The sequence below is a fragment of the Salvelinus sp. IW2-2015 genome, linkage group LG1 (genome assembly GCF_002910315.2).
Source record: "Salvelinus sp. IW2-2015 linkage group LG1, ASM291031v2, whole genome shotgun sequence".
Taxonomy (NCBI): Eukaryota; Metazoa; Chordata; class Actinopteri; order Salmoniformes; family Salmonidae; genus Salvelinus; species Salvelinus sp. IW2-2015.
In genome coordinates, this window is record NC_036838.1 from 38,032,972 (window position 1) to 38,052,724 (window position 19,753).

Sequence of the window (19,753 nt, forward strand, 5' to 3'; positions counted from 1 at the left end):
ACAAATAAATAATGAAACATGTTCAATTTGGTTTAAATAATACAAAAAACAAAGTGTTGGAGAAGAAAATAAAAGTGCAATATGTGCCATGTAAAAAAGCTAACGTTTAAGTTCCTTGCTCAGAACATGAGAACATATGAAAGCTGGTGGTTCCTTTTAACATGAGTCTTCAATATTCCCAGGTAGGAAGTTTTAGGTTGTAGTTATTATAGGAATTATAGGACTATTTCTCTCTATACCATTTGTATTTCATTAACCTTTGACTATTGGATGTTCTTATAGGCACTTTAGTATTGCCAGTGTAACAGTATAGTTTCCATCCCTCTCCTCGCTCCTACCTGGGCTCGAACCAGGAACACAACGACAACAGCCACCCTCGAAGCAGCGTTACCCATGCAGAGCAAGGGGAACAACTACTCCAAGTCTCAGAGCGAGTGACGTTTGAAACGCATTAGCGCGCACCCCGCTAACTAGCTAGCCATTTCACATCGGTTACACCAACCTAATCTCGCGGAGATGATAGGCTTGAAGCACAGCGAAGAGCTTCTGGCAAAACGCAGGAAATTGCTGTTTGAATGAATGCTTACGAGCCTGCTGCTGCCTACCACCGCTCAGTCAGACTGCTCTATCAAATCATAGACTTAGTTATAGTATAATAACACACAGAAAATACGAGCCTTTGGTCATTAATATGGTCGAATCCGGAAACTATCATCTCGAAAAAAAGACGTTTATTCTTTCAGTGAAATACGGAACCGTTCCGTATTTTATCTAACGGGTGGCATCCATAAGTCTAAATATTCCTGTTACATTGCACAACCTTCAATGTTATGTCATAATTACGTAGAATTCTGGCAAATTAGGTGGCCCAAACTGTTGCATATACACTGACTCTGCGTGCAATGAATGCAAGAGAAGTGACACAATTTCACCTGGTTAATATTGCCTGCTAACCTGGATTTCTTTTAGCTAATTATGCAGGTTTAAAATATATACTTCTGTGTATTGATTTTAAGAAAGGCATTGATGTTATGGTTAGGTACACATTGAGCAACGATACGCACCGCATCGATTATATGCAATGCAGGACACGCTAGATAAACTAGTAATATCATCAACCATGTGTAGTTAACTAGGATTTGAATTATGATTGATTGATTGTTTTTTATAAGATAAGTTTAATGCTAGCTAGCAACTTACCTTGGCTTCTACTGCATTCGCGTAACAGGCAGGCTCCTCGTGGAGTGCAATGTAATCAGGTGGTTAGAGCGTTGGACTAGTTAACTGTAAGGTTGCAAGATTGAATCCCCCGAGCTGACAAGGTAAAAATCTGTCGTTCTGCCCCTGAACGAGGCAGTTAACCCACCCTTCCTAGGCCGTCATTGAAAATAAGAATGTGTTCTTAACTGACTTGCCTAGTTAAAGAAAGATTAAATAAAGGTCTAAAAAAAAACTTTAAAAAACGGCCTAATCGGTGTCCAAAAATACCGGTTTCCGATTGTTATAAAAACTTGAAATCGGCCCTAATTAATCGGCCATTCCGATTAATCGGTCGACCTCTAATCAGTTTGACCATGACGTCCTCACTCATGCAGTCTCTTCTGAACAGTTAATGTTGAGATATGTCTGTGACTTGAACTCTGTGAAGCATTTATTTGGCCTGCAATTTCAAAGACTGGTAACTCCAATGAACTTATCCTCTGCAGCAGAGGTAACTCTGGGTCTTCCTTTCCTGTGGCGGTCCTCATGAGAGCCAGTTTCATCATAGCGCTTGATGCGACTGCACGTTAAGAAACTTTCAAAGTCCTTGAAATGTTCCGTATTGACTGACCTTGATGTCTTAAAGTAATGATGGACTGTCGTTACTCTTTGCTTATTTGAGCTGTTCTTTTCATAATATGGACTTGGTCTTTTACCAAATAGGGCTATCTTCTGTATACCACCCCTACCTTGTCACAACACAACTGATTGGCTCAAACGCATTAAGAAGGAAAGAAATGCTACAAATGAACTTTTAACAAGGCACACCTGTTAATTGAAATTCATTCCAGGTGACTACCTCATGAAGCTGGTTGAGAGWATGCCAAGCGTGTGCAAAGTTGTCATTAAGGCAAAGGTTGGCTACTTCGATTTGTTTAACACTTTTTTGGTTTCTGCGTGATTCCATATGTGTTATTTCATAGTTTTGATGTCTTCACTGTTATTTTACAATGTAGAAAACTGTAAAAAACTAAATAAGAAAAACCCTGGAATGAGTAGGTGTGCCCAAACTTTTAACTGGTACTGTATATTCAGTTTGTCACCCAATTTGATGTGCTCCTATTAATTTCACATGTTGGTGGTCATGGGTCCTTTTAGGTGCAAATGTACTCATGCATACTGTATTTCACTTGAATCGCAGTGCAGCCTTGATAACCTACCGTTCTATTTTAAGGATTTGCTATTTTGCTTGTCTTGTATGGATTGAGAAAGACAAGCTGTTCATTTATTTATTTATTTTATTATACCTTTATTTAACCAGGTAGGCCAGTTGAGAACATGTTCTCATATACAACTGCGACCTGGCCAAGATAAAGCAAAGCAGTGCAACACAGAGTTACACATGGGATAAACAAACGTACAGCCAATAACACAATAGAAAAATCTACATACAGTGTGTGCAAATGTAGTAAGATTAGGGAGGTACAGTAAGGCAATAAATAGGCCATTGTGGCAAAATAATTACAATTTAGCATTAACACTGGAGTGATAGATGTGCAAGTAGAGATACTGGGGTGCAAAGGAGCAAAAAAAGAAATATCAATATGGGGATGAGGTAGTTGGGTGGGCTATTTACAGATGGGCTGTGTACAGCTGTGTCACGCCCTGGCCTTAGTATTCTTTGTTTTCTTTATTATTTTAGTTAGGTCAGGGTGTGACATGGGGAATGTTTGTGTTTTGTCGTTTTGGGTGGTTATATGGTAAAGGGGGTGTTGGGTTTAGTGTATGAGTTTGTGTTGAGTGAATGTTTCTAGGTATGTCTATGGTTGAGTGAATGTTTCTAGGTATGTCTATGGTTGCCTGAGTGGTTCTCAATCAGAGACAGATGTCTTTCATTTGTCTCTGATTGGGAGCCATATTTAAGGCAGCCATGGGCATCATGCATTTGTGGGTAATTGTCTATGTCTAAGTGTTTAGTGTCAGCACTTATTTGTTAAGATAGCTTCACGTTCGTCAGTTTGTTTTGTTTCGTTCATTTTTGTCTCTTTAATAAAAGGAGATGTATTTTTCACGCGCTGCGCCTTGGTCCTCTCTCTCTTATCAAGACGATCGTGAACAAGGTGCAATGATCGTAAGCTGCTCTGACAGCTGATGCTTAAAGTTAGTGAGGGAGATATAAGTCTCCAGCTTCAGATGTTTTGCAATTCGTTCCAGTCATTGGCAGCAGAGAACTGGAAGGAAAGGCAGCCAAAGTAGGAGTTGGCTTTGGGATGACCAGTGAAATATACCTGCTGGAGCACGTGCCACGGGTGGTGTTGCTATGGTGACCAGCAACACTCATCATAAATCATAAATGTTGATGAAAATTCGATAAAGTCCATTATTTATGTCCAAATACCTCCTTTTGTTCGCGCGTTTAGTACACAATCCAAACTGACGACGCGCTGGCAGGTCCAGGCGAAAGTTCAGACGAAAAGTTAAATTACAGTCGTAGAAACATGTCAAACTAAGTATAGAATCAATCTTTAGGATGTTTTTATCATAAATCTTCAATAATGTTTCCACCGCAGAATTCCTTGTCTTCAGAAATGCAATGGAACGCAAGCTACCTCTCATGTGAATGCGCATGACCAGCTCGTGGCACTCTGCCAGACCTCTGACTCAATCCCCTCTCATTCCCTCCTCCTTTATAGCAGACGCATCAAACAAGGTTCTAAAGACTATTGACATCTAGTGGAAGCCTTAGGAAGTGCAATATGACCTCATTTCCACTGTATCTTGGATAGGCAAAGAGTTGAAAAACTACAAACCTCAGATTTCCCACTTCCTGGTTGGATTTTTTCTCAGGTTTTTGCCTGCCATATGAGTTCTGTTATACTCACAGACATCATTCAAACAGTTTTAGAAACTTCAGAGTGTTTGCTATCCAAATCTACTAATTATATGCATATTCTAGCTTTTAGGACTGAGTAGCAGGCAGTTTACTCTGGGCACCTTTTTATCAAAGCTACTCAATACTACCCCCTGTCCCAAAGGAATGTTTAAGAACACATTCTTATTTTTAATGACGGCCTAGGAACGGTGGGTTAACTGCCTTGTTCAGGGGCAGAATGACAGATTTTTACCTTGTCAGCTCGGGGATTCGTTTTTGCCATCTTCCGGTTACTAGTCCAACGCTCTAACCACCTGCCTTACATTGCACTCCACGAGGAGCCTGCGTGGCAGGCTGACTACCTGTTACGCGAGGGCAGCAAGAAGCCAAGGTAAGTTGCCAGCTAGCATTAAACGTATCTTATAAAAACAATCAATCTTAACATAATCACTAGTTAACTACACATGGTTGATGATATTACTAGTTTATCTAGCGTGTCTTGCGTTGCATATAATCGATGCGCCTCATTTCCGGATTCGACCATTTTAATGACCAAAGGCTCGTATTTCTGTGTGTTATTATGTTATAGTTAAGTCTATGATTTGATAGAGCAGTCTGACTGAGCGATGGTAGGCAGCAGCAGGCTCGTAAGCATTCATTCAAACAGCACTTTCGTGCGTTTGCCAGCAGCTATTGCGCTGTTTATGACTTCAAGCCTATCAACTCCCGAGATTAGGCTGCTGTAACCGATGTGAAATGGCTAGCTAGTTAGCAGGGTGCGCGCTAATAGCGTTTCAAACGTGACTCGCTCTGAGACTTGGAATAGTTGTTCCCCTTGCGCTTAGTGGGACTATCATTTGTTTTTCAACAGTACAATTGCCCAACACACCTCCAGGCTAGATTGAGAGTGATGGAGTACTCCATCAGATGACCTGCCTCCACAATCACCCGACCTCAACCCAATTGAGATGGTTTGGGATGAGTTGGACCGCAGAGTGAAGGAAAAGCAGCCAACAAGAGCTCAGTATATGTGGGAACTCCTTCAAGACTGTTGGAAAAGCATTCCAGGTGAAGAAGGTTGAGAGAATGCCAAGAGTGTGCAAATATGTCGTCAAGGCAAAGGGTGGCTACTTTGAAGAATCTCAAATATAACATTTTGATTTGTTTAACACAGGATTAATGTGTTATTTCATAGTTTTGATGTCTTCACTATTATTCTACAATGTAGAAAATAGTAAAAAATAAAGAAAACCGCTGGAATGAGTAGATGAGTCCAAACTTTTGACTGGTACTGAATATAAATCTTTCAACCATTTTATATTCTAAAAATGAGGAATAAACAACGGCTTTGATTTCTGGTCAAACAGATAGAAAAGGAATCTTAGACAACATCTACCAGAAAAAATCTTAAAAGGTATTAGAAATACATTAAAAAAACAATAACGTTGAAGATAAGATCGGTGCCAATAATATCTAATTATTTTCCTTCTGTAAGTTTAAGAAATATTGCCTTGTGCCTTGTAATTCCGTTACCAAAAACCCACACATATTTAAGATACAGTATTCGACTAAAAGTATATGGACACCTGCACGTCGAACATAACATTTGAAAATCATGGGCATTAATATGGAGTTGGTCCCCACCTTTGCTGCTATAACAGCCTCCACTCCTCTGGGAAGGCTTTCCACTAGATGTCAGTGCATTGCTGCGGGGACATGCTTACATTCAGCCACAAGAGCATTAGTGAGGTCGGCGCTGTTGTTGGGCGATTGGCCTGACTCGCTGTCGGTGTTCCATTTCATGTCAAAGGTGTTCAATGGAGTTGAGGTCAGGAATCTGTGCAGGCCAGTCAAGTTCTTCCACACCGATCTAGACAAACTATTTCTGTATGTACCTCGCTTTGTGCACAGGGGCATTGTCTTGCAGAAACAGGGAAGTGTCTTCCTCAAACTGTTGCCAAAACGTTGGAAGCACAGAATAGTCTATAATGTCATTGTATGCTGTAGCGTTAAGATTTCCCTTCACTGGAACTAAGGGGCCTAGCCCGAACTATGAAAAACAGCCCCAGACCATTCTTCCATTATTTGTCCGTCAAACTGCCAGATAGTGAAGCGTGATTCATCACTCCAGAGAATGCATTTCCACTGCTCCAGAGTCCAACGGTGGCGAGTTTTACACTACTCCAGCCTACGCTTGGCATTGGGTATGGTGATCTTAGGCTTGTGTGCAGCAGACGAACAGTACTTCTGCTGATGTTGCTTCCAGAGGCAGTTTGGAACTCGGTAGTGTTGCAACTGAGGACAGACGATTTTTACGCACTACGGGCTTCAGCACTCGTCAATTCCGTTCTGTGAGCTTGTGTGGCCTACCACTTCGCAGCTCAGCCGTTGTTGCTCCTAAACATTTCCACTTCACAATAACAGCACTTTCAGTTGCAGAAATTTGTTGGAAAGTTGGCATCCTATGGCGGTGCCACATTGAAAGTAACTGAGCTCTTCAGTAAGGCCATTCCACTGCCAATGTTTGTCTATGGAGATTGCATGGCTGTGTGCTCAATTGTATACACCTGTCAGCAACGGGTGTGGCTGAAATAGCCAAATCCACTCATTTGAAGGGGTATCCACATACACTGTATGTGTCGTGGCCAAAAGTTTTGAGAATGACACTTGCCAGTTGGTCCACGCATGCTTTGAGTACACTTCCTGGTAATCCGTCTGGCCCCATGGCTTTGTGAATGTTGACCTGTTTAAAGATCTTGCTCACATTGGCTACCGGCAGCATTATCACACAGTCGTCTGGAACAGCTGGTGCTCTCATACATGCTTCAGTGTTGATTGCCTCAAAGCGAGCATAAAAGGCATTTAGCTTGTCTGGTAGGCTCACGTCACTGGGCAGCTCGCGGCTGGGTTTCCCTTTGTAGTCCGTAATAGTTTTCAAGCCCTGCCACATTCGACGAGCGTCAGAGCCGGTGTAGTAGGATACAATCTTAATCCTGGTAAATAGACGGCTACGAATAATATAGATGAGAACTCTCTTGGTAGATAGTGTGATCTACAGTCGTGGCCAAAAGTTTTGAGAATGACACAAACATTAATTTTTACAAAGTCTGCTGCCTCAGTTTGTATGATGGCAATTTGCATATACTCCAGAATGTTATGAAAAGTGATCAGATGAATTGCAATTAATTGCAAAGTCCCTCTTTGCCATGCAAATGAACTGAATCCCCAAAAAACATTTCCACTGCATTTCAGCCCTGCCACAAAAGAACCAGCTGACATCATGTCAGTGATTCTCTTGGTAACACAGGTGTGAGTGTTGACGAGGACAAGGCTGGAGATAACTCTGTCATGCTGATTGAGTTCGAATAACAGACTGGAAGCTTCAAAAGGAGGGTCGTGCTTGGAATCATTGTTCTTCCTCTGTCAAACATGGTTACCTGCAAGGAAACACATGCCGTCATCATTGCTTTGCACAAAAAAGGCTTCACAGGCAAGATATTGCTGCCAGTAAGATTGCACCTAAATCAACCATTTATCGGATCATCAAGAACTTCAAGGAGAGCGGTTCAATTGTTGTGAAGAAGACTTCAGGGCGCCCAAGAAAGTCCAGCAAGCACCAGGACCGTCTCCTAAAGTTCATTCAGCTGCAGGATCGGGGCACCACCAGTACAGAGCTTGCTCAGGAATGGCAGCAGGCAAGTGTGAGCTCATCTGCACGCACAGTGAGGCGAAGACTTTTGGAGGATGGCCTGGTGTCAAGAAGGGCAGCAAAGAAGCCACTTCTCTCCAGAAAAAAACATCAGGGACAGACTGATATTCTGCAAAAGGTACAGGGATTGGACTGCTGAGGACTAGGGTAGTCATTTTCTCTGATGAATCCCCTTTCAAATTGTTTGGGGCATCCGGAAAAAAGTTTGTCCGGAGAAGACAAGGTGAGCGCTACCATCAGTCCTGTGTCATGCCAACAGTAAAGCATCCTGAGACCATTCATATGTGGGGTTGCTTCTCAGCCAAGGGAGTGGGCTCACTCACAATTTTGCCTTAGAACATAGCCATGAATAAAGAATGGTACCAAACATCCCATGAGAGCAACTTCTCCCAACCATCCAGGAACAGTTTGGTGACGAACAATATCTTTTCCAGCATGATGGAGCACCTTGCCATAAGGCAAAAGTGATAACTAGGTGGCTCGGGGAACAAAACATCGATATTTGGGTCCATGGCCAGGAAACTCCCCAGACCTTAATCCCATTGAGAACTTGTGGTCAATCCTCAAGAGATGGGTGGGCAAACAAAACCCACAAATTCTGACAAACTCCAAGCATTGATTATGCAAGAATGGGCTGCCATCAGTCACCATGGGGCCCAGAAGTTAATTGAGAGCATGCCAGGGTGGATTGCAGAGGTCTTGAAAAAGAAGGGTCAACACTGCAAATATTGACTCTTTGCATCAACTTCATGTAATTGTCAATAAAAGCCTTTGACACTTATGAAATGCTTGTAATTATACTTCAGTATTCCATAGTAACATCTGACAAAAATATCTAAAGACACTGAAGCAGCAAACTTTGTGAAAATTAATATTTGTGTCATTCTCAAAACTTTTGGCTACGACTGTACACAAGAATCTACTTTACTGCACTGTACTCTACTGTGCTGTAGTGTGATGTCCAAACTGGTGAAATATAGGCGTCTATTATTGTTTCAGATTTGGTCTGCTCTGGACTAACCAAATGTGGTCTTGTTCGGGGGTGGAGCTCATTACAATAATAGCCAGTGTGTAGAAAAATACCCAAATATGCAAAAGAAGTATATAGTATATTTCTACCTTTGTCTGCCTATTCAGGATACATAATCATGAAGAGAATGATATTCATATCCATAATTATGCATTACTGTTTAGTACAGATCAAGGATCCATGATATAAATCCACTTCACTTACTGAAGTTCAATAACAAAATAAAAAAGATTCAAACTTAAGGTGTCATGTCATAGCTGACACCCTATTCTTTCTGCAGACATCTTGGAAAACGTGGTTGAATAAAAAACTAAATGGATATTTTATCGTATTTCTGTAACCAAACTTTGCATCTGCACAGTTCTTCGAGTTATTGTGTTTTTGTGTTTTTGTGAAAACTTCTGTGTAAATTGTTCAAAGTAGTCCTTGTGCATAGAGTACGGTTTGTTAAACTTTGAAATCAATGTTGAAAAGGCTAATCACTGACAACAGGCTGCAATTAAAGATAGCACTGCTGTGGATAGTAGCCGTCTTACGGGCTCCTGCATTTCGCTACACCCACAAAAACATCTGCTAAATATGTGTATGCAACCAATAAAATGTTATTCGATTTTATTGACCAAATCTGTTGTTAATTTAAAAAATATATATATTGACTGATATGCACTTTTTTTCCCTTATTTWTTTTTTTTACATAATGTTTCCGCCACTGAAAACAGCTACTAGATATCAGAACATTTCTATTTCAACGAGTCGACAGCTCTGGACGTTCTGCTTACTCCGAACCAGGCCCTAATCTCCAGGATGTGAAAGAGGAAGCGGCGGTGAAAGAGAGGCAGGCAAGGCGGTACCGTGAGCGTTAATGCAGGACTATGTGGCACTCGACTGATGTGGCACGGCTTGCAAACTATCACGGATTACAAAGGCGTGAGCTTCCCAATGACTCAAGCTTGACAGACAAGCTAAATTCCTTCTATGCTCGCTTCGAGGCAAGGAACAATTAACCATGCATGAGAGCGCCAGCTGTTATGGATGACTGTGTGATCTCGCTCTCCATAGCCGATGTGAGTAAGACCTTTAAACAGGTTCAGATTCGCAAGGCTGTGGGGCCAGATGGAATACCAGGACGAGTACTCAGAGCATGCGCTAACCAGCTAGCAAGTGTCTTCATTGATATTTTCAACCTATCCCTGACCCGGTCTGTAATACAAACTTGTTTCAAGCAGACCACCATAGTCCCTGTGCCCAAGAATGCTAAGGTACCGGCCTAAATGACTATCGCCCTCTAGCAGTCACATCTGTAGCCATGAAATGTTGTGAAAGGCTGGTCATGGCTCACATCAACACCATCATCCCAGACACGCTTGGCCCACTCCAATTCGCATACAGCCCCAACAGATCCACAGATGACACAATCTCTATTGCACTCTACACTGCCCTCTCCCACCTGGACAAGAGTAACACCTATGTGAGAATGCTGTTTATTGACTACAGCTCAGCATTCAACATCATAGTCCCCTCCAAGCTCATTACTAAGCTCAGGAACCTGAGACTGAACACCTCCCTCTGCAACTGGATCCTGGGGCCTCATTTATCAATATTGCGTAAATACTATTCTAAAATACTTACGAACGGAATTCAGAATGTTCTTACGCATAGAAAAAGTGTGATTTATCAAACATTCTTACGAGCATCATACGCACACAGGTAGGACATAACCATTGATAAACACCAATTGAAATAATCCTCATTGCTCGTGCACGACCTTGGCTATTTGTATTTCGAAAAGGCCATTTTCCTGCAGTCAGTGACCAAAAGCACCCTCTAGTGGCCTCATAGGTGGAAGGTTATTAATATTTTTCAGAATTCATCAACATAAATCTGATGTTTCTATGTCAAACGGGCCCTCAGTCAGCCAAATCCCCTGTTGAGATCTTATCAGCCTCTCCCCTTCAACACAAGGTCATAAATCACCAGCTGTCAGCAGGGCCATATATCACCAGCTGCCCATTACTCCTCAGTCTCCCTGACACCTACTGTACATGTCAAAAGCTCAACAAAACTGAGAACCTCAACTCTGAGAACTCCTATTCCAATACAAATACAAAATTGACAACTTTAAAAGTAAAAAWAAAAAAAAAACATCCTGCTCACACCAGTCATAGAAACCCATGCACATGCAATTTGGTCACAACAATACAGTTTCCAATAAACCACCAATAAGTAATTGGTTAAAAAACATCATGACTTACCTTTTATTTAAGCTTTGGTTGTTATGTAATTAATCCATGATGACCTTTTGATAATCCTTTCAGATGTACTGGAAAATATGTCCTCATTCACACAGTCCAAAATGGTTAATGCTAATGTATTGACATTTTGGCTAAGCATTAATCGATTTCTGGTAAACATGTGCAAATATTCAGTGCAGCACCTAAGCACATTCGGTTTCTAAAGCCTTTGACCTTTCCAACAATGTATAACGTCCTATTCGGTTTAAGTATTACGACATAGCAAGTATGCTTCTACACCTGCATTGCTTGCTGTTTGGGGTTTTAGGCTGGGTTTCTGTACAGCACTTCGAGATATTAGCTGATGTACGAAGGGCTATATAAAATAAACTTGAAGTATGCGTATCTCTCCCTATGTAGTGATTTAGCGACTAACACTAACACGTGACTAACACGTGAGCTACTGGCGCGCTGTGTTTTGTATCGATCTGGTAAACAATCCGATAGGTCTTTGTCATTCAACAGCATCACATTCCGTATATCCTGATGTTATTTGAGTCACATATACATAGAAACCACTGCCTATCACACACCGAAATGCTTTGACCCCCGAAAGTTGCTGTTCAGCGCATAGGCTTGTTTTGATGGAAGGCGCATTCGAGCAAGCAAGGGAAGGAACGGTAACATAAGACACATTATAATGCGAACAAAATGTTTAGATTGAAATATATTATATAACACTATGCGTCTGACATGTAGAATATGGAATCCTGTCAACAGTGTTAATAAAAAAATTCAGTCACGGAAAATGTATAATTTTATCACCGGGGAAACTTGAAATCAGAGATGCTAGTCTACCAAGAGACTCAACTAGCGGTTCCATTACTTCCTGTAATTCGCGCTGCTCAATGAAAGTTCAGAGAGAAGTAAATGGAAAATGGTCACATTCTACAGGAAGTAACCTTATTTTGAGTCAAAGTTGAGTATCTTGTCTTTCTATTTAGTCTAGTGTGCACAAGTCAGGGAATCTATCGACTACTTTCTATTCCATGTCCACTTTCATAAGTGATATAAACAGCAAAGTAAATCACTAAAGAACATGTTTATTTTGGCCTGTTCAATGTGAATTGTTCAACAGCATAACCAGTTTGATGTTTCTTTAATTGAAAACATTGTTGTGATAATGTTTGGTTTATCTGTCTTAAGGCTGGCTAAGGCTAGCACACAGTCATGGACGTTACCCTGAACATATTGTTTAGACATATACTGGATTTATGGATTTGTTTTTTGCTTTTTGAATAATTCCTTTTTTATATTTTACACCAGGAATGATGATGAACCCCTGCTCGGAAGAAACCTCTTTCCTAGATGAAACAATTGATCAGTCACTCTCCCCATCCTCACCTACAGGTACTCCTGGCTGATTGAGTTAGTGCTGTATAGCCTATTTTTCAATCAATGCAAACACACCACTATTTGGGATATCTAGTTAATTCAAATGGTATACTGACTCGCAAATCCTGAACATGCAGCAAAGCAATTGTCATCCCACAGGGACCCTGTTTATTGTCTGTAGGCTATTTAGGACATTAAAAATATATATTTTTATTTAACCTTTATTTAATTACGAACAAATTATTATTTACAATATGGCCTACCCTGGCCAAACCCTCCCCTAACCCGGAAGATGATGGGCCAATTTTGCGCCGCCCTATGGGACTCCCGATCACGGCCGGTTGTGATAAAGCCCGGGATCGAACTAGGGTCTGTAGTGACACCTCTAGCACTGCAGTGCCGTAGACCGCTGCACGACTCGGGAGCTATACTAGACATTTACACAATTGCATTTATTTCAACATCCAGAAGTATCTGTACAGCCCCATTACTGTGACATGAACCCAGGCCTGACTTTTGATCTGTATTTGTTGAGTATCTGTTTGAGTAAAGCCTGAACAAAGCCTGTGTTCAGAACTGCTACCAATAAATATATTTGATTTGTTTTTATAGAATAGATTTGCATGACTTGTGCATTGACACCTCTCCACTAGACGGATTGATGAACTTGTTAATGGTGATATAGGTTAATGGTGATATAGGTTGATGTTCAAGGGGTCACAGAGTGCCAAGCCTCCTCACTGCTGATTGGTCAGTTCAGTGGAGCGAGATCCTTATCTCGGCTCCTGGGCTGATGGAGAGGAGGAAGGGTAGTTGAGTGAGCTGGGGACTTTTATGGCCCTGCCTCTGGGAGCCGGTCAGCTTGTGATATGATGAGAGACAGTGAGAGAGGGCCTACCTGTAAGATATTTTGTGAATAGTGCTATAAACGTACTTCTATTTGAAGTGTTTTTTGTCCATTCAAGGACCTAATCTCAAACACTCATGAAAACAAAACCCCAAAAATGATACACTAAAGAATGTGAATTTGATCATAAAAATGATATTTGATAAGTTATATGCATGAATGAAAGAGAGATTTGTGTGCACAGTAGGGGATTCCTAGGCCTTATGGATAAACGTCTATAAAGATAAATTAGTAGAAGATATCTGCTCCGTTTTTGGGGAACATGTTGACAAGATGTTTGGGAATCACTGGAGGGGAATATTGACCAACTGAGCATCTCTGAATAGTTACCTCAGAGTACAGCTCAATAAACACACTAGGCGTTTTGTTATATTTCAGTCTACTGTGATGTATATAAAGTGTAATATTGTGATGCAAACTCAAAATTGAATACATTTAAACTCTATATATGACATGGCACAGATGTTTCTTTTTTTAAACCCCATAACCATGTATGTGAGGTGTACACTTTTATTTCAAAGTAGATTTGTTAAGACTACCAAGAAATGCTCTGTGTGATTTCAAGCTAAATTTAGCTTGAAATGAAACCACTTTCTGTCAAAATTAGAAACGTGTAATATCTGAAAATGTAGCTAGCTAACGCTACACTATCTTACCTGTATACATCAACATGCATCATGAACGCATCTCCCTGTCAGGAATGCCATACCACGGTTGCCCTTAGTTTGAAGATGTAGGTGTTTTCTCCATCTCTTTAGCTATCATACTCTAATTCCACTGATTTCAAAACTCGATCCTCTAGAAAGTGGAGAGCAACACTTATGCAGCTCCACTACACAATACTTTTAAAAAGCCGCGTTCGACAGGACTCCTAACACAGACCGACGAGCTCAAATAGACAGACCAATCCAAACTCCTTTCTCTGCTTGTTCAGACTACTCATTATCTCAGTCAACCACGGCTAGTGGGAAGGTTGCTCGCTTTTGCTGTGGCTTAACCAACAAGGCTTGTAATTTTAACAATTGTACTCGTATTTACAGATGGCATACAAGTTTGTTATTAAGGCACATGAAAGTTCACATGTTCGAGAAGGCATTTCTGCCCCCAAAAATGTTTACATTCAAACGTCTCTCCTGTGAAGTCGTGACTTGTGACATACGCCTAGTTTCCTGAATCGGGTCACATTTAGGCCAACATTGCTGTTCTGCAGAATGAATGAGCCGTGCATTTCACCTGGCCACCTTGCCACCATATTCAGCAGCGTCCTTTGCACATCATATGTGACCGACCAGCTTGATACGGTCTTATGTAGCAAAATTTGAAATTGTGTTTTTTACATTGGATAAAGGTAGAGACTCAGAGCTAGAAAACGGCATATCATACACTATAGTTGAGGAACAATGGGAAAGTAATTATGCTTTGAAAGTTGATAAKCTTGTAACCTCACTTTTGAGAAAATGGCTTTTGAAAGTTTTGGTACATCTACTGGAGAGCTCTTCTTTGTCTATACCCCTTCAGCATCATTCACACCATCTTAAGCATTAGCCCCACCTATCTCTTTAAGGGTTGATCTGAGCATTCTGTCCTAACAACAGCAGTCAAGCAACCAAGCTAACTAGCTAACATTGGCTAGCTTACTTCCAGACACAAATGAGAGAACAGCTCACTCTGAACATTTTACTCGCCCTAACAGAGCTGGTTAGGCTGTTATTTTATGTTATCTAGAGCGTTGGTGACTGAAACTGTGCTGCTGGCAACAATTTCCGTTTTTTTGCCAACGTTTACTGACACAGGCCATATTCAACGGGTGTTGAGTGTTCGTAAATTGGTCAGTTATTCTGTGCTCTGGCACACTCAGACGAGAGTGCTCTAAAATTGGAGTAGATAGCCAGAAAAATTTAGCAGCTACGTCTATCAACAGTTGTCACAGTGACATCATTAACATTTGTGGAAGGACCACCAGAGGGCAGGCTGGGCTCACGGATGGTAGCCCAACAAGGCATGGGAGACAAGGTAACCAGAGGCAATTGAGCACAGCTGACACTGCTAATGAGATATTCTCCTTCCCCTATAAGAGAGAGTATGGAACCAACAGGAAGGGGGGAAGAACTAACTCTGGAAGATGGCCACCGAGAGAGAGGAGCTATCTATGAAGAACCATTAAGACGGTGACAATCCGGTGACTTTTGTTATAGTTTAAAAGACAATCATATTGTGTTCCTGTTTAATCTGGAGAAGAAGATTTTCATTGATTATGTTGGAGTGTTTGTGTTGACCAAATGCCCTCAATATAGAATTGTGTTCAATCAAGAAACCTACTCCTGACTCGTTTGTTCCACCTTCCCACTTTAGAGTGACGCCCAATTAGTTGGTCCGCTCAAACATTCTATTGAAATGGTAACTTGCATAGTGGAGTCTTTTGTAAAGACATGTACAGTTGAAGTCAGAAGTTTACATACACCTTAGCCAAATACATTTAAACTCCGTTTCTCACAATTCCTAACATTTAATCAGAGTACAAATACCCTGTCTTAGGTCAGTTAAGATCACCACTTTATTTAAAAAAAAGTGAAATGTCAGAATAATAGTAGGGAGAATGATTTATTTCAGCTTTTATATATTTCATCACATTCCCAGTGTGTCAGAAGTTTACATACACTCAATTAGTATTTGGTAGCATTGCCTTTAAATTGTTTAACTTGGGTCAAACGTTTTGGGTAGCCTTCCACAAGCTTCCCACAATAAGTTGGGTGAATTTTGTCCCATTCCTCATGACAGAGCTGGTGTAACTGAGTCAGGTTTGTAGGCCTCCTTGCTCGCACATGCTTTTCAGTTCTGCGCACAACTTTTCTATAGGATTGAGGTCAGGACTTGTGGTGGCCACTCCAATATCTTGACTTTGTTGTCCTTAAGCCATTTTGCTACAACTTTGGAAGTATGCTTGGGCTCATTGTCCATTTGGAAGACCCATTTGCGGCCAAGCATTAACTTCCTGACTGATATCTTGAGATGGTGCTTCAATATATCTACATCATTTTCCCTCCTCATGATGTCATCTATTTTGTGAAGTGCTGAGTTCCTTGCTGAGCAGCCTTTCAGGTTATGTCGATATAGGACTCGTTTTACTGTGGATATAGATACTTTTGTACCTGTTTCCTCCAGCATCTTCACAAGGTCCTTTGCTGTTGTTCTGGGTTTGAGTTGCACATTTTGCACCAAAGCACATTCATTTCTAGGAGACAGAACGCGTCTCCTTCCTGAGCGGTATGATGGCTGCGTGGTCCCATGGTGTTTATACTTGCGTACTATTGTTTGTACAGATGAACGTGGTACCTTCATGCATTTGGAAATTACTCCCAAGGATGCAATCTGGTTTCAGAGCTGGTCATGGGTGCACCTCAGCCATACTTAAGGTCCTAAACGATATCATAACCGCCATTGATAAGAGACATTACTGTGCAGCCGTATTCATCGACCTGGCCAAGGCATTCGACTCACCACATTCTTATCGGCAGACTCAACAGCCTTGGTTTCTCAAATGATTGCCTCGCCTGGTTCACCAACTACTTCTCTGATAGAGTTCAGTGTGTCAAATCGGAGGGCCTGTTGTACAGACCGCTGGCAGTCTCTATGGGGGTGCCACAGGGTTAAATTCTCGGGCCGACTCTCTTCTCTGTATACATCAATGATGTCCCTCCTGCTGCTGGTGATTCTCTGATCCACCTCTACGCAGACGACACCATTCTGTATACCTCTGGCCCTTCTTTGGACACTGTGTTAACTAACCTCCAGATGAGCTTCAATGCCATACATCTCTCCTTCCATGGCATCCAACTGCTCTTAAATGCAAGTAAAACTAAATGCATGCTCTTCAACCGATCTCTGCCCGCCCGTCCAGCATCACTACTCTGGACGGTTCTGACTTAGACTATGTGGAAAACTACAAATACCTAGGTGTCTGGTTAGACTGTAAACACTCCTTCCAGACTCACATTAAGCATCTCCAATCCAAAATTAAATCTAGAATCGGCTTCCTATTTCGCAACAAAGCATCCTTCACTCATGCTGCCAAACATACCCTCGTAAAACTGACTATCCAACCGATCCTCGACTTCGGCGATGTCATTTATAAAATAGCCTCCAACACTCTACTCAACAAATTGGATACAGTCTATCACAGTGCCATCCGTTTTGTCACCAAAACCCCATATACTACCCACCACTGCGACCTGTGCGCTCTCGTTGGCTGGCCCTCGCTTCATACTCGTCGCCAAACCCACTGGCTCCAGGTCATCTACAAGTCTCTGCTAGATAAAGCCCCACCTTATCTCAGCTCACTGGTCACCATAGCAACACCCACCTGCAGCACGCGCTCCAGCAAGTATATCTCACTGGTCACCCCCAAAGCCAATTCTTACTTTGGCTGCCTTTCCTTCCAGTTCTCTGCTGCCAATGACTGGAACGAACAGCAAAAATCACTGAAGCTGGAGACTCATATCTCCCTCACTAGTTTTAAGCACCAGCTGTCAGAGCAGCTCACAGATCACTGCACCTGTACATAGCCCATCTGTCAATAGCCCATCCAACTACCTCATCCCTATACTATATTTATTTATTTATCTTGCTCCTTTGCACCCCAGTATCTCTACTTGCACATTCATCTTCTGGCCAATTTATTGCCTTACCTCCCTTATCCTACCCCATTTGCACATGCTGTATATAGACTTTTTCTACTGTATTATTGACTGTATGTTTGTTTATTCCATGTGTAACTCTGTGTTGCTGTATGTGTCGAACTGCTTTGCTTTATCTTGGCCAGGACGCAGATGCAAATGAGAACTTGTTCTCAACTAGCCTACCTGGTTAAGGTCTACAATTTTTTTCTGAGGGCTTGGCTGATTTCTTTTGATTTTCCCATGACGTCAAGCAAAGAGACACTGAGTTTGAAGGTAAGCCTTGAAATACATCCACAGGTACACCTCCAATTGACTCAAATGGTGTCAATTAGCCTATCAGAAGCTTCTAAAGCCATGACATAATTTTCTGGAATTTTCCAAGCTGTTTAAAGGCACAGTCAACTTGGTGTGTGTAAACTTCTGACCCACTGGAATTGTGATACAGTGAATTATATGTGAAATAATCTGTCTAAACAATTGTAGGAAAAATGACTTGTGTCAATCACAAAGTAGATGTCGTAACCGACTTGCCAAAACTATAGTTTGTTAACGAGAAATTTGTGGAGTGGTTGAAAAACGAGTTTTAATGACTCCAACCTAAGTGTATGTAAACTTCCGACTTCAACTGTAGCTAGCTAGCTAGCTAGCTAAACAATGAACCATAATCCCAACTCATGACGTTACTACCCTGCATGAATCTGCAGGTAGCTAACCAACCAGGTTCAATGTTAGCTAGCTAACATTAGGCTATAACTAGCAAAGCAAATGGCTCTGAGATACGAATAATATTACTACACAGATCATACATGTAACGTTAGCTAGCGAGCCGTACACTAACTTGAAATGAAAATGACTTTCTGACAAAATTAGAAATGTGTAATATCTGAAAATGTAGTTAGCTAGACTATCTTACCCATATACATGGATGGACGCTTCTCCCTCTCTGTCACGGATGCCATGGTTGCCCTTAGTTTTAAGCTGTAACCCGGAGACAGGTGTTTTCTCCATCTCCTTACCTATCATACTCTAATTCCACTGATTTCCAAACTCGGTCCTCCAGAAAGTGGAGAGCAACACTTATGCAGTTCTGCTACGCAATATATTTTTTAAAGCTGCGTTACGACAGGATTACCTACACATACTGACCAGCTCAAATAGACCGAAGCATGCTAGATGGCAGACCAATCCGAACTCAACTCTCGGCATGTCCAGCCCACTCATTGTCTCAGCCAATCATGGCTAGCGGGAAGGTTGCTTACTTTTTCTGTGGTTAAAACAACTAGGCTCGTAATTTAACTATTGCATTGGTATTTACAGATGGCATACAAGTGTGTCATTAACTTCTTATGGCTGAAGGGGCAGTATTGAGTAGCTTGGATGAACGGTGCCCATTGTAAACGGCCAGCTCCTCAGTCTCAGTTGCTAATATATGCATATTATTATTAGTATTGGATAGAAAACACTCTAAAGTTTCTAAAACTGTTTGAATTAAGTCTGTGAGATTAACTGAGAAGTTCCACTTCCTGTTTGGATTTTTTCTGGGGGTGCCATATTTTCAACCAAGCTCTTATTGAAAATACAGAGAGATATTGATGGGTTTTCACTTCCTACGGCTTCCACTAGATGTCAACAGTCAATAGAACTACGTCTGATGACTCTAATGTGAAGGGGGGTCGAAGGAGACAGAATTTAGTAATCACCGCCATGAGGTGACCATGCATTCAACATGCGCG

The 19,753-nt window shown here is 41.5% G+C and overlaps 1 protein-coding gene across 3 annotated transcripts in view; it reads right to left on the minus strand.

Annotated features, from left to right (window-relative positions):
* Positions 1–19,753, minus strand: part of LOC111967002 (AMP deaminase 2) — a 105,819-nt gene that overhangs the window by 75,585 nt on the left and 10,481 nt on the right. Inside the window, exon 1 of one of the 3 annotated variants that reach the window (XM_070444720.1) lies at positions 11,064–13,809. The exons of the other annotated variants lie outside the window; for them this stretch is intronic. The gene's annotated coding sequence lies outside the window, so the exon portion shown is untranslated. Of the gene's footprint in view, positions 1–11,063; positions 13,810–19,753 lie in introns of those variants that run through there. 3 annotated transcript variants of the gene reach the window in all.